Source organism: Mustelus asterias, chromosome 28 (assembly GCF_964213995.1).
Source record: "Mustelus asterias chromosome 28, sMusAst1.hap1.1, whole genome shotgun sequence".
In the NCBI taxonomy this organism is placed as follows: Eukaryota; Metazoa; Chordata; class Chondrichthyes; order Carcharhiniformes; family Triakidae; genus Mustelus; species Mustelus asterias.
Window position 1 is genome coordinate 17908712 of NC_135828.1, and position 16552 is coordinate 17925263.

At 46.1% G+C, this 16552-nt stretch overlaps 1 protein-coding gene across 5 annotated transcripts in view; it reads right to left on the reverse strand.

Moving 5' to 3' along the window:
- Positions 1-16552, reverse strand: part of rassf4a (Ras association domain family member 4a) — a 305015-nt gene that overhangs the window by 270908 nt on the left and 17555 nt on the right. For 2 of the 5 annotated variants that reach the window (XM_078199619.1, XM_078199620.1), the window contains 2 exons: positions 4853-4977; positions 4434-4681 (listed from right to left, as the gene is read on the reverse strand). The exons of 1 other annotated variant lie outside the window; for it this stretch is intronic. The gene's annotated coding sequence lies outside the window, so the exon portion shown is untranslated. The remainder of the gene's footprint in view (positions 1-4433; positions 4682-4852; positions 4978-16552) is intronic. 2 more of the 5 variants (XM_078199617.1, XM_078199618.1) reach the window with 1 other exon arrangement.

Here is a 16552-nt window from a genome sequence, read left to right on the forward strand (position 1 = left end):
ACTCATTCTCTCTTCCACCTTCTTCCGTCGGGAAAAAGGTACAAAAGTCTGAGGTCACGTACCAACCGACTCAAGAACAGCTTCTTCCCTGCTCTGTCAGACTTTTGAATGGACTTACCTTGCATTAAGTTAATCTGTCTCTCCAGTCAAGCTCTGGCTATAGCACTACATTCCACACCCTCTCCTTTCCTTCTCTATGAACGGTATGTTTTGTCTGTATAGCGCGCAAGAAACAATACTTTTCACTGTATGTTAATACATGTGACAATAATAAATCAAATCAAATCTTTGGACTGTGGGGCGGGGAAACCAGAGCAACCAGAGCAAACCCACGTGGACATGGGGAGAACATGCAAACTCCAGACAGACAGTGACCCGAGGCCGGAATTGAACCCGGGTCCCTGGCGCTGTGAGGCAGCAGTGCTAACCACTGTGCCACCATGCCATCCAGAATCTTTGCTTACATTTGTTGGCTTGTGAGCAAACACTTGGATCATAACAATTTGTCAGAATTCGGCAGAAACTAGCCTGGGCATATCAAAGACAGTAGCAATGTCTGACAGTCAGGAAATGATTCATCAAATCTCATGTGTCCACAGACCCAAATTAGTTTCAATTACATCGATATTGCCAAGCACGGTTTTACTTTATCCTTACTCAACCATCATGTGAACACCACGCTGCTGTATGGTGGAACAGGAGGTGTTGCAACTTGTGATTTACTGCTGTCATTATTTATTGCGCAATGGCACGACTGAGAATGAACCTGCAGCAGTACCTGCGTGCCTCTTGGAGCGGAGTGTGAGAAAGTTTTACAATTGCACGGTCTACTGCCGCCATGCCCTCTGCCGGTTAAACAATATCGGAGTTGGCAGGGCAACCGGTGAAGAGAAAGGAAGGCAGCACCCCCTGCAAAGCCAGAGCAAATAATAAAAGGCAAGATTTGCATCCAGCCAGCTACAGCCTTCCCGGCAATGTGAGTCAGATCAGGTCAGCAGTGAAAGTGTTTGACACTGCGTTTCTCACCACAACACACGGCTCAGTGAAGCACTGGCATCAGGAGTAACTCTGGCATCGTGAGATATTCAATTGGCCCCAGTGCACGACACAAACCAAATGTCCCAACTGGCAGTGCTGTGTCCTTTGTAGATAGATTTCTGATCGATAAGGGAATTAGGGGTTATGGGGAGCAGGCGGGTAAGTGGAACTGATTCGCTTCAGATCAGCCATGATCTTGTTGAATGGCGGGGCAGGCTCGAGGGGCTAGATGGCCTACTCCTGCTCCTATTTCTTATGTTCTTATGTATTTCTCTCCAGGAGTGCGGATGAGCATATGTATTCTGAAAAGCAGCTCAAACACCAGGATTTTCGTAAAGTTTAATAATGAGCATGTGGAAGTTATTATTGCCGAACTGGAAAGCACCTGGCAGTACAGTCGGTTTACAGAATTTGACCTTCCAAACTTATTCCTAACAGATTTGTTGTCTGGACAGAGTGCTTCGAGTTGCATGGTACTGGGGTGAAGTATTGGTGCCAGTATTTTGACAATGTGAACCAAGTGCTCGAGAGAAGTCCCCCCACACATAATTCAACTAATTCTTAAACCGGTCCAAGATTTTCATCTGTAAGGAGAGTAAAGAGCTGACATTTCGAGTCCAGATGGCCCTTTATCAAAGCTTTGACAAAGGATCATCTGGACTCGAAACATCAGCTCTTTTCTCTCCTTACAGACGCTGCCAGACCTGCTGAGATTTTCCAGCATTTTCTCTTTTGGTCTCAGATTCCAGCATCCGCAGTAATTTGCTCTTCTCCAAGTCTTTCGCCTCTGTTATTTCACCTCGGGGGTCCATGCCACATGTTGGCCTGTTTTCCTTTGCAAAGATTATCTAACATTAGCCACAAATTTGTTTTTAACTACTCTGTAGAGAAACAGTTTAGTTTTAAATGCTGTCGCAGAGCTACCCATCCACGAACTAATCCCTCATTGGCAGATTTACTGCTTTAAGGTATCCCTCAGTTGCCTCGTTTTAAGACTAAAAAGCTCATGTCTAATTTTTTTTGACTCTGCAGGAGATTAGCCTCATGACTCTTCTCTGAAACACCTCGAGGGCTTAAAATTCCTTCTTCGCACCTTGGTGGCCAAGACTGGACAAAGCATTCAAGCTGCATTCTGACGAGAGATTTATAGAGTTTGAACACCAGGAAGGTGCCTAATTCCGACAAATTGTTCAAGTTAAACTCTCACAATCAAAACTCCTCTTAGAATTCTACAGTGTAAAAGGAGGCCATTCGGCCCATCAAGTCTGGACTAACCACAATCGCATCCTATCCCTATCACCCCATGCATTTACCCTAGCTAGTCCCGCTGACACTAGGGGGCAATTTAGCATGGCCAATCCAACTAACCCACACATCTTTCGGACTGTGGGAGGAAACCAGAGCACCCGGAGGAAACAACCCACGCAGACACGGGGAGAACGTGCAAACTCCACACAGACAGTGACCCGAGGCTGGGATCGAACCCGAATCCCTGGCACTGTGTGGCAGCCATGCTAACCACCGTGCCACCACCCCCTCACTTACACTTGAGCTTTTTAGTCTTAAAACGAGGTAACTGAGGGATATGTTAAAGCAGTAAATATGAGAATGAGGGATTAGTCGTGGATGGGTAGCTCTGTGACAGCGTTTAAAGCTAAACTGTTTCTCTACAGAGTAGTAAAAAGCAAAGTTGCGGCTAATGTTAGATATTCATAAGATTAATGCAATCAGTTTGGAATTATACTATTAATTTTATTATTTTTAAGTGAATGAGAAGCCTATTGAATACAAGGTACTGTATCACAAAATCAGAATAATGGGAGCAGTTAAAGAACAGGAGTCTGGGTTTTACAGTGATGGAAATATTGATCTCAATTTTAGGTTTTATAAATTGTATTTGAGGTTACAAAAAGACAGATGATTTGGTCAATGCATTGGTTTCCTTCATTTTTGCATTTGGTCATTGACAATTCTTAGTCACAAGATTCACTTAACTTGATAGATCTGATCATGTCAAGGTTGCAAGGACTGTAGTTCTCTTGATCGCGACATCAAAGTAATTGTTAAAACAAATACTCACACTTGCATGGCACCGCTAATTGCCAGTAAGTATTAGTTGTGTTTTACAAAACCAGGATTTAGCCTGCACCTTTCCACACAATAAAAACTTAAAGGTGGGACTGCTTAGGTAGGCTTCTTGGGGAACGAGAGTCGGTCAAATGATCATATTCCTGATATGAGATTACATTTGGAAAATTAACTCATCTGTTTCCTCCACCCATGAATGTTGCCAGCATTTTCCGTTCTTCTCAAGTCAGCACGGTCTTTAGGGGTGGCACGGTGGCACAGTGGTTAGCACTGCCGCCTCACAGCGCCAGGGACCTGGGTTTGATTCCCGGCTCGAGTCACTGTCTGCGTGGAGTTTGCACATTCTCTCTGTGTCTGCATGGGTTTCCTCCGGATGCCCCGGTTCCCTCCCACAGTCCGAAAGATGTGCGGGTTAGGTGGATTGGCCATGCTAAATTTCTCCTTAGTGTCAGGGGGACTAGCTATGATAAATGTATGGGGTTATGGGGATAGGGCCTGGGTGAGATTGTGGTCGGCGTGGATTTGATGGGCCGAATGGCCTCCTTCTGCACTGTATGATTCTATGATGCTATTCAAATCAGAGTTCATGTCTTGTAGTTACATATTTATTTTAATTTACAACAATGGGGGTGAGTTTACCCCCCCGCTCCCCCCACATTTACATTGCATTTGCTTCTTTGGTAATCACGTCACATCTGTGCCCTTTTGTCTCTCGATCCTCTTACCAGTAAGGAGTCTCACAACACCAGGTTAAAGTCCAACATGTTTATTTGGAATCACGAGCTTTCGGAGCGCTGCTCCTTCATCAGGCCCCTTCTCAAGTCCACTTTTATCAGTGGGAATAGTTTCGCCCTATCTACTACTGTCCAGCCTCCTCAATCATTTAGAACGATGGAGCTATTCGCTGATCCAGCCCGAGAGCAAATAGAAAAGGTGCGTTCCTAAAAATAGGTGGAAGATTAAAAGCTCTCCCCAACCCACCAACGCTCACGGGTCTCTTTCTTCCCTCGCTCAACCTCCCCGCTCACAGCCCCCACTGCGGGGCTCACGGCAAATTCAAAGCCTCCAATTGGAGTGGGATAACGTTTGGAAAGCACTCGGGTAGATAGTTTGCTCTGTTTTCCCAAAGCTTTACTGTTCAACGACGTACAATATAACGACACATGAGCATGGATTAGCGTCTGAAGGCACTACACAGAGGAATAACACGAGACAATGATCATTTGTGGAAAGCTAGGGGAAAATGAGTTTAGGCAACCAAGGGTTCCATTTTCAGAAAGAGGCAGCAATAAAACAGAAGAACTTACTTGAATGGAGGAAGAGAAGTTGGTTCCAAATTCCTTTCTTTTGAAAAGAAAACCATCAATGTGGAGATTGCAGCCGGAATTTACCCTTCAACATTCCTGGCACGTACTAGGATTACATTCCAGGAAATTCTCAATCCCTGACCAGCGATTGTCAACATTCACAATTATAATAGTCAGAGAGCCCAGGCTTGTGAGGTAAGCTGAGGTCATCTGGAAAGGTCATTTTAGAATTACGTAAGAACTGAAGGCTGTAGGACGCAGATGTGGGACAAAGGCAGAGAGAGGGAGAGATGAAAAGGAGATCAGTGGAAAAGAGAGACAAGGTAGCCAGAGCTGAAATTCCAGCAAGGCTGCAGCTGGTTAACATCTAGAGAAGTCCCAATGAAGTGTAATTGGATATTGTCCCGTACTCGACTTACCTTATTGATGGTATTCTGGAGATCAGATGACCTCACTGGGCACCGTCTTCATACGTCGCTCGATCATTCAGACCCAAATCTCCCAAAATGTTTGATTTAGGGAATTCTGACGAGGTCAAACCCAGCTGTTTTGGGACGGAAAAAAAAAAGAAATCTGTAAGGACTGAACAAAATAATTTTCATAGTATCATAGAGTCAGTGCAGAATGAGGCCATTCGGCCCATCGAGCCTGCACCGTTGACAATGTCACCCAGGCCCTATCCCCAGATATTTACCTTGCTAATCCCCTTGACACTAAAGGGCAATTTAGTATGGACAATCCGTCTAATCTGCCACAACTTTGGACTGTGGGAGGAAACCAGAGCGCCCGGAGGAAACCCACGCAGACACGGGGAGAACGTGCAAACTCCACACAGACAGTCGTCCGAGGCTGGAATTGAACCTGGGTCCCTGGCGCTCTGATGCAGCAGTGCTAACCACTGTGCAAACATGCCATCCCTAAAGTTACAATAATGGTTTTACAAGAGGGGCAAAAAAAGCAACAATTAAATAGAAACTAGTCCAGCATATAACTAGGCTAAATATTTAATAAGACAGGGTGAGAACTTCTCATGAAATGGTGAACCTTCTGCATCTCTTCAGCCCTCCACCACCCAGACTTTTGTCTCTCGTACATCGGTGTTTCAAACTGTAAGCTGACCCCTCCACATACCCAAATTTCCTCCTCAACACCTCCCCAGGAGTATTGAAGTTACACATGTTTATATTCCTCCCATGGTGGCACAGTGGTTAGCACTGCTGCCTCACAGCACCAGGGGCCCAGGTTCGATTCCTGGCTTGGGTCACTGTTTGTGTGGAGATTGCACATTCTCTCCGTGTCTGCGTGGGTTTCCCCAGGGTGATCTGGTTTCCTCCCACACTCCAAAGATGTGCGGGTTAGGTGGATTGGCCATGCTAAATTGCCCCTTAGTGTCTGGGGAACTAGCTAGGGTAAATGTATGGGGAGAAGGCCTGGGTGGAATTGTGGTCGATGCAGACTTGTTGGGCCAAATGGCCTCCTTCTGCACTGTAGGGATTCTATAATCTAATATCCAAACAAACTTGAGAGCTAGCAAGGAAATGTGAATTCACACTTATTTAGCACTTCTTATATTTTGGGTGAGTCGGAGATTTTTTTCTAATGTACAAGGTATTACCAACCATGTGGGAAGATCTGACCAATGTCCTGGCCAATATTTATCCCTTAATCACATGGATGGACAAGATGGCCTTTACCTGTCCATCACCATTACTGATAGGTTCATGCGCCTTCAGCACTTTCGAACTAATTACTTTTGAAGTGTAGTCAAGATTGTTACGTGGGCAGCAACGAACTGTGAAGAGGAAGTAGATGAACGAATGACCAGAGAATGTGGCTGTAGGGATGTTGGCCGAGTCACAGGATTGCAAGCATGAGCATAAACCTTAGCTAAGCATTCACCTTCCTAGTCCAGCACCATTTTTCTTAGCGCCGACATCCTGGGTAATGTGAGGATATGTGCCTGCATGCATTATAATGCAAGCTGCTCGGCAAAGGTGTCCAGATCACCAACAACCAGTCCTGGTCCCCCCATGCTGACACTATAGTTAAGAAAACCCACCAACGCCTCTACTTTCTCAAAAGGCTAAGGAAATTTGGTATGTTAGCTACGACTCTCACCAAGTTTAACATAGAAAGCATTCTTTCTGGTTGTATCACAGCTTGGTATGGCTCCTGCCCTGCCCAAGATCGCAAGACACTACAAAAGGTCGTGAATGTAGCCCAATCCATCACTCAAACCAGTCTCCCATCCATTGACTCTGTCTACACTTCCCACTGCAAAGCAGCCAGCATAATTAGGGACCCCACGCACCCTGGACCTTCTCTCTTCCATCTTCTTCCGTTGGGAAAAGGATACAAAAGTCTGAGGTCACATACCCACTGACCCAAGGACAGCTTCTTCCCTGCTGCCATCAGACCATCAGGTCCACCAGAATGGACCTACCTCACATTAAGTTGCTCTTCCTCTACGCCCTAGCTATGACTGTAACATTACATTCTGCACCCTCTCCTTTCCTTCTCTATGAACGGTATGCTTTGTCTGTATAGCGCGCAAGACACAATACTTTTCACTGTATACTAATACATGTGACAATAATAAATCAAATCAAAACAGAGCAAGGGTTAACGGAGAGTGACACCGCCCACATTGTGATGTATATAGTCACATGGTCACAACAGTCTAGAACAGAACCCTGTGAACAACGAGCCTGCAGGGTGGTAGCAAACCAATGCAAGATAATACTGGAACTGTTAAAGTCTATCAATAAAGAAGTTTATGTCTAAACACACAAGTACTCAAGAACTCATCGATGAGTCACCACCACTGTAACATAAAGAATCCATATTAAGCACATAATAGGTGAGAATAAGTAGCTTGACTCAAATCGGAGATCAAATTCAAATAGTTATCCACTGAGCCATCAGGTGGATCTGTGGTGGGACTTCTAACAAGATCCAGACTTGAACTCGGCAGTGCATCGGTCATAGCACACCTTGGTTCTGTACCTAAATCTGGTCAGAGAGAGAAAAACACAGTAGAGCTAACGGAGAAGAACAACAAGACAATACAGAGGGATGACTAATAATTGGACTTTACTACGTGTAACTCAGGTGATTATTTTGGGCAAGATTTATGATGATGCACATTCTTATCTCTGCAAGACTACCTGCTGAACGGTTTCTCAAGCAAGCTGCAATTTTAAAATTGCCAAATGTATTAAAACAAGTGTGATAAGCTATCACAGATACTAGATTTGCTATACCAGACCATAGCACACACAACTTATTCACTAAACAACTTGCCCTAAGGTAACTGCAAAGTAAGATCAGAGTGTGTGCCATATACTCTACTTTGGGTTCCAACAGTACCTTCCTTGGTGATTTTTCCCACTCCTCCCTTATTGAATATGCAAGTGCATTTACCATGGTGAATCCACAGGAACTGGGTGACCAAGACCCCCATCTGTCCTCTCAAATGAATGAACGTGATCCCATAGCACTATTTCAAAGAAGAACAAGGAAGCTCTCTTCAGTGCCCTGGCTAATATTTATCCCTTACCCACCACACCTGAAACAAACAATTCTGGTCATTATCATATTGCTGAATGTAGGAGGTTGCTGTGTGCAAATTGACTGTCACATTCCGTCCACAGCAGTGACTAAGACGTTAGAAATATTGGCTCTACAGGGCATCCTGAAGTCATAGAGAGTCATAGAGGAATACAGCACGGAAACAAGCCCTTCGGCCCAGTCGCTCCATGCCGACCATGGTGTCCTCACAGCTATTCACAATTGTCCGTATTTGGCCCATATCCCTCTAATCTAATGCGGGCGGCACACTGGCACAATGGGTGGCACTGCTGCCTCACAGCACCAGGGGCCTGGGTTCGATTCCCGGCTTGGGTCACTGTCTGTGTGGAGTTTGCACGTTCTCCCCGTGTCTGCGTGGGTTTCCTTTGGGTGCTCTGGTTTCCTCCCACATTCCAAAAATGTGCGGGTTAGGTGGATTGGCCATGTTAAATTGCCCCTTAGTGTCAGGGGGACTAGTTCGGGTAAATGCATGGGATTTTGGAGATAGGGCCTGAGTGGGATTGTGGTCGGTGCAGACTCGATGGGCCAAATGGCCTCCTTCTGCGCTGTAGGATTCTATTAGAAATCATAGAAAATCATAGAAACCCTACAGTGCAGGAAGAGGCCATTCGGCCCATCGAGTCTGCACCGACCACAATCCCACCCAGGCCCTACCCCCATATCCCTACATATTTTACCCACTAATCCCTCGAACTTACACATCTCAGGACACTAAGGGGCAATTTTAGCATAGCCAATCAACCTAACCCACACATCTTTGGACTTTGAATTCTATGATCTAATCCTTTCCCCATCAATGTACTTATCCAAATGCTTTTTAAAATGTTGCTTTTGAACCTGCCTCCATTTTCTCTGGCAGCTCATTCCACATATGCGCCACCCTCTGCGTGAAAACGTTGCCCCTCATGAAAGGTGCTACATAAATGCAAGTTTATATTCTTACCTTACCTCTTTATCCTATATACCTGTACAGGATAACCTCTCAGTTACATGTTGCAAAGCCAATTATTGGCTATTCTAATGTCAGGGATAGTCTTGTCATTCTTCTCTAAGTTAAAGTTTATTTACTAATGTCACAAGTAGGCTTACATTAACACAGCAATGAAGTTACTGTGAAAATCCCCCAGTCGCCACACTCCGGCGTCTGTTTGGATACATCGAGGGAGAATTTAGCACGGCCAATACACCTAACCAGCACGTCTTTCCGACTCTGGGAGGAAAGCAGAGCACCCGGAGGAAACCCATGCGGACACGGGGAGAACGTGCAGACTTCGCACAGGCAGTGACCCAAGCCGGGAATCGAACCCAGGTCCTTGGCAGTAATGCTAACCACTGAGCCACCGTGCAGCCCCATGCATTGCCTTGTTAGCTCAAGCGTTTCCCTTTTTCTCTCCGTGACCAGAGTTGGTACATCACTAACAAGTGTGGTCTGAATAACACACTGCCGAGTTCAAGCTGGTGCTCCGCAGACATACAATCTTTTATTTTGGCTATACGGTTCAGCAATCTATTTGCTTGTTTGATTGCTGCTCTTTGGAAATGTTGAGCATTGAATAAATAACACACTTAAAATCACTTTCAATTTCACCTTACAGTAATTTGGCACTATTCATGAAGAAATTAAGTTATTCATTTTTCCTCCAACATTATGACATATTTTGTTTGATTTATTGTCACATGTATTGGGATACAGTGAAGAGCATTGTTTCTTGCGCGCTATACAGACAAAGCATACTATTTATAGAGAAGGAAAGGAGAGGGTGCAAAATGTAGTGTTAACAGTCATAGCGAGAAGTCTCACAACACCAGGTTAAAGTCCAACAGGTTTATTTGGAATCACGAGCTCCTTCATCAGGTGAGTCATAGCTAGGGTGAAGAGAAAGATCAACCTCAAGTAAAGTAGGTTTTGTCTGATGGCAGCAGGGAAGAAGCTGTTCTTGAGTCGGTTGGTACGTGTCCTCAGACTTTTGTATCTTTTTTCCTGATGGAAGAAGGTGGAAGAGAGAATATCCGGGGTGCGTGGGGTCCTTGATTATGCTGGCTGCTTTTCCGAGGCAGCGGGAAGTGTTGACGGAGTCAATGGATGGGAGGTTTGCAATGGATTGGGCTACATTTGCAATCCTTTCTTCAGGTCTTGGTCAGAGATGGAGCCAAACCAAGCTGATTGAACAATCGAAAAGGATATGTCCCAACGTGATGATTTTTACATTTAAGCTACAGTCTTTGTGACGTGGGGAAAATAATCCATTGAAGTGCAGCTTAGCTCTTCATACCTCAACTGCCGCTCATGTCGCTTTAGGGCGCACAACATCAAACAATTAAATTTAAGGGTAGACCATCTCGATAGAAACAGGAGTAGGCCATTCATCCCGCCATGTCTGTTCCTCCCACCATTCAAGTGGATTATGGTCGATCTATATTGCAACTCCATCTGCCTTGGTTCCATTACATTGATTAGGTATAACAAAAGGGGGCTCAGTAGCGCCTGTCATGATAGTGACTTTTAAGGGGCATCTTTGACAAATACATGAATAGAACATAGAATATTACAGCGCAGTACAGGCCCTTCGGCCCTCGATGTTGCGCCGACCTGTGAAACCAATCTAAAACCCATCTAACCTACACTATTCCAATATCATCCATATGTTTATACAATGACCATTTAAATGCCCTTAAAGTTGGCGAGTCCACTACTGTTGCAGGCAGGGCATTCCATGCCCTTACTACTCTGAGTAAAAATGGGATGGGAATAGAGGGATGTGGTACCCAGAAGTGTGTGGGGTTTTAGTTCAGATGGGCAACATGGTCGGTGTAGTCTTGGAGGGCCGAACAGCCTGTTCCTGTTCTGTAATTTTCTTTCTTCTTTGTTTTTCTGGGTACTGAGGGTTGTAAAATGGCATCCACGGCACACGATGAACTGCGGGCAATTCGCATCAGATGCCATACTGGTTAGAGTGCAAGTGTAAACACAGCGAGTGGCTGCCAGAAGTATGCAGAGCAGCCAGATCATTACATCACAGAGCTAACACTGTGGCTTGGGTCAATGCCCGCTCTTCGCAACAGGAAGGACCCATGCTGGTGTTACTTAAAAGTGACCAGTTTGTTGCCGGTTGCTACGATTCTACAAGGTGCTTTCTGTAGTTGTTTCAAGTTGTAAATGTCTACGGGCCATGGTGTGGGGATTGCTGAAAGAAGTCCTCCTACCGTCAAGGCTTCTGCACAAACCCGCAGACAAGAGTGCAGTAGTAGGCATTCCACTGGAGTACAGCATGGCCCAGAGAGTGAATGGAGGCCACAGAGAGCAGAACAAGCTGCTGGAAGAGGGAGCAGGAGGAGGGTGTGAATGGCCCTCAGCAGGAGGCCATATCAGTTCTGGATGTTCAGGTAGTAGTTCTCCGACCTGAATGTCAGTGTGAGATATCTGCATACTAGTAAAGCCATCATAGAATCCCTATAGTGCAGAAGAGGCCATTCAGCCCATTGAGTCTGCACTGACTCTCTGACAGAGCATCTTACCCAGGACCTCTCCCCCACCCTATCTCTATAAACCTACACATTTACCATGGCTAATCCATCTAACCTACACATATTGGCTCACTAAGGGAAAATGTAGCAAAATCCATATAATCATCGAATCCCTACAGTGCAGAAGCAGGCCATTCGACCCATCGAGTCTGCACCGACTCTCTGAAAGAGCAACTTACCCAGACCCAACACCACCCCGCCACCGCCCACTCCCTGTAACCCCATGCATTTACCTGGCCAATCCACCTAACCTGCACATCTTCAGGAGGAAACCGGAGCACCCAGAGGAAACCCATGCGATACAGAGAGAACGTGCAAACTCCAGACAGAGAGTCACCCAAAGGTGTGAATCAAATCCGGGTCCCCAGTGCTGTGAGGCAGCAGTGGTAACCACTGTGCCACCATGCCATCCTCACTGAAATCTGTCACCTGCTATAGCCACAACTGCTATCACAGAACATAGCAAGCAACCCATTACCGGTGGCTGTGTAAGTGAGCCTGGCAATGAACTTCAATGGGTTTGGCTGCTTCTAGGCTGAAGCTAAAGGTATTTGCAACAACTCACAGTTTCCATCCACTGATACATAAGGGAAGTGACTCAGGCCCTCTGTTCAAAGTGAACTCAGTGCATCTCATCCTCTCTTTGTGAGATGCAGCCAGAGCGAGAATGCACCTTCACTAGATTTGTAGCTTCCCCCAGGGTGGAGGGCGTGACGGACCACACTCAGAATGCCTTACTGGTACCACACATCAACCGTGTCAAGTACCGGGACTGAAAGAGATTCAACTCCCTCAACATCCATCCGTTGTGTGACCATCAGCAGAGAATCAGGCAATTGCCGACTGTCGGAAAAAAACATCTGGCTCACTAATGTCCTTTAGGGAAGGAAATCTGCCGTCCTTACCTGGTCTGGCCTACATGTGACTCCAGAGCCACAGCAATGTGGTTGACACTCAATTGCCCTCAGGAAACTTGGGATGGGCAATAAATGCTGGCCAGCCAGCGACGCCCATGTCTCATGAACGAATATATTTTAAAAAACCCAATGTCTGGTATCCTGGCAATCGTAACGATGCCTTCAGGCCCCCAGAGCAAACAAAAGGCGGCTACTGGATCAAAAATTGTTATTCGCTTAATACTCCTGAGCACACCTCAGGCACACGTGCAAAGCTTTCATTCAATGAAAGACACACTGCTACATGAAATGTAAAAGAGGAACCTATCGGTGTGCTGTTGCCTGGACCAGGAGCTCTGCGGTGTATGGCAGACTGAGTGCCAAGATTCACCGTGGTCTCCCAAATGCTGCACAACCTCATCATCATGAGAGTAGACCCCCTTGCCCTCAAATATAAACAGCAGCAAACCATGGAGCAAGATGATGAGGAGAGAAGGCAACCTAAAGAACCCATCTGATTACAAAAACCAGCAACCGCTGGGGAGGCAATGGCCCAATGGTATTATCACTAGATTATTTATCCAGAAACTCAGCTAATGTTCTGGGGACCCGGGTTCGAATCCCGCCACGGCAGATGGTGGAATTTGAATTCAATAAAAAATATCTGGAATTAAGAATCTACTGATGACCATGAAACCATTGTCGGAAAAACCCATCTGGTTCACTGATGTCCTTTACAGGAGGGAATCTGCCGTCCTTACCTGGTCTGGCCTATATGTGACTCCAGAGCCACAGTAATGTGGTTGACTCTCAACTGACTTCGGGTAATAAATGCTGGCCAGTCAGTGATGCACATGTCCCACAAATAAATAATTTAAAAAAACCCTAAATCCCATTCACCAACACCAAATCTTTCCTCTGGCAATGACCATCAAAGGGTTGACTTGGTCACAATGCAAAAATAAAAGCCACCACAATATAAACATTTCAAACTCAATATAATCGTGCTATACTGCATACAAAGGACAAATAATCAATGTTATGTCTTTGCCTGCCCTTGTGCTCCAAGGCAATGTTGCCTCAGTGGCTGCAGCATGGTTGGGGGAGGGCTGCTCACATTCAGTGGAGGAGATTGCAGATGACCTCGGGAGGACAACTTTGAGCAATTCTGGGTCTAGATTGCCGGGCGGTGGCCTGTTCCTCCTCAGTACGGGCGGCCAGAGTCAGGCCACGGCTGACCGGCAGGTAACTGCAAGAGCAATGGTGGGAGGAGGAACCAATGGCCGGAGTCAAATCCGGGTCCCCGGAGCTGTGAGGCAGCAGTGCCAACCATTGTGCCGTCCTCACTGCAATCTGTCACCTGCTACAGCCACAACTGCTATCACAGAACATAGTGGGTGTCCAAACCACCCATTGCCGGTGTTAAATGTGTTTGGCTGCTTCTAGGCTGAAGTTGAAGATATTTGCATCCACTGCTGCAGAAGAGATGTGACTGCGGCCCACTGTTCAATGAGAACTCAGTGCATCCCATCCTCTCCTTGTGAAAGAAGCAGACAGAGTGAGAGCGCATCTTCACTAGGTTTGTATTTACCTCCCTGAGAAAGGACGAGGAAGATGGTTTTTAAAACATCTGCAATTTGTAAATCAGAAGGGTGAGTGAGATGGGAGGGGTGGGTGTGGTTGGAATGCGAGGAGGCGGATTAGTTATGAGGATACTTTAATCATCTTTAATGACTCCAGCCTCACTGCTGGCCTTGGCTCAGCAACAGATGCCCCAATAATATTCAACAACATCGTCTTCATGCAGGTCAGAGCATACATGCCTCCTCCCCTGCATTCTGGTTAGCTCCTGCTCTCTCCAATTATGCACAACATTGTCCTGCATGAGAGAGTGAAGTGCATTAGTGAATGTCACACAACCTGCTTGCCTCATGCAGCCACCATGGTCAAATAGCCAGCGGCGTGTGTAAGATGCAGGTCTGAGATGGGCAAGAATGCAAGATGACAGGACTCTAAAATCGGCCCCGCAGGTGGAAGAGGTGGTTAAGAAGGCGTATGGTGTGCTGGCCTTTATCAATCGAGGGATTGAGTTTAGGAGTCTGGGGATAATGATAATAATGTAGGTACTGGGGAAATGTTAGGGGGAAGTTTTTCACACAGAGGGTGGTGGGCGAGTGGAATCGGCTGCCGTCAATGGTGGTGGAGGCAAACTCAATAGGGTCTTTTAAGAGACTCCTGCTTGACTTAATAGGATGGAGGGTTATAGGTAGGCCTAAAAGGTAGGGATATGTTCGGCACAACTTGTGGGGCCGAAGGGCCTGTTTTGTGCTGTAGTGTTTCTATGTGTAAGAGGGTCCAAGTGATGCAGCATCTGTTGAGAACTCCATTCAAGAAAGATGTGACCCTGAATGTGTTTTATCAGGAGTTGGTTAGATTGCAGTCAGCAATTCAACTTTGTTGCACTGATCCTTCCGAAGAACAAAAATAGCCTGTTCCATCTGTATTGTACGCAGTTTCCCTGCAAACACTGAACAAGATTGCACAAGGAGCAAAGGACAATCCTGTTAAAGTAAACCGCATTTAACTCATTTCCCGTCATCTAAACTGAAAAGGAAACTCATCCAACTGTCAGGTCATCATTTCTCGATTAGAATTGCCTTCCCCAAAGATCAATGTCATATATTCTTGTTAAAGTTGCATTTGTACAAGCTACGCGCATTCAACCTTGACCTCAGACCCATAAACAAAAAGGAGTGCTTGCGGTTGTCTAGTCAGCGCCTAGTCTACAGAAATTCACTTTTCCTTTCCTGCTTTACCATTCTGCGGTTCCAATTGTGGCGAATGTGGAGAGGTTTGCAGCTACAGTAGTATTGTGCACAGTTTTGGTCCCCTTATTTGAGGAAAGATGCAGTGGCATTGGAGACAGTTCAGAGGAGGTTCACCAGATTGATCCCAGAGATGAGGGGTTTGTCATATGAAGAGAGATTGAACAGTTTAGGCCGACACTCTCTGGAATTTGGAAGAGTGAGGGGAGATCAAATTGAGGTATACAAGATGATAAAAGGTATGGATAAAGTAGACGTGGAGCAGATGCTTCATCTTGTGGGACATTCTGGAATGGGAGATCATAGTCTTAGGATAAGGGGTAGCAAATTTAAAACAGAGTTAAGGACAAACTACTTCTCCCAAAGGGTTGCGAATCTGTGGAATTCGCTGCCCCAAAGTGCGGTGGATGCTGGGACAGTGAGTAAATTTAAGGAGGAGTTAGACAGATTTTTAATGGGTTGGAGGGTTATGGGGAGAAGGCAGGAAAATGGGGATGAGGAGCATATCAGCTATGATTGAATGGAGGAGCAGACTCGATGGGCCAAATGGCCTAATTCTGATCCTACATCTTATGAACTTATTGAGAGCCATAACAGAAATGTAACCTCTGGGAACCTAGGCACTTGAATCCAGGAGTTGCGGTTCACCAGAATGGGCTCTAGGTGAACCCACACCAATTGGTTCCACCAGGACCCATCAGCATGTAAACTGACAGGTCATCATCCACCTGAAATGATGGGCCAAATTCTCCGGCCTTGCCCGCGGCTGGGATTCTCTGGTGCCACTACAGTGAACGGAATTTTGGCTGAGTGTCAAATTCTCCGTTCCCATTGGTAGCCATGGGGCGTGAATGGCTGGAGAATTCCGGACGATGTAATGACTTCAATCAGGCCATTGAGGTTGACCTATTGGAGTATGAACTCCCTGACTAAGGATCCAATCGATGGGCCAATCAGGGAGTCTTTGCCTTGGACTTAACCAGGAGTGTCAGTTCCTCTGACACCCCCGGAGATAGACTGCTGACTGACAGCACTCTGTTTACTGCTGTTACAGTGATTAGCACTGCTGCCTCACAGCTCCAGGGACCTGGGTTCGATCCCCGGCTTGGGTCACTGTCTGTGTAGAGTTTGCGCGTTCTCCCCGTGTCTGCATGGGTTTCCTCCGGGTGCTCCCGTTTCCTCCCACAGTCTGAAAGACGCGCTGGTTAAGGTGCATTGGCCATGCCAAATTCTCCCTCGGTGTACCCGAACAGGTGCAGGAGTGTGACTATGAGATTTTCAC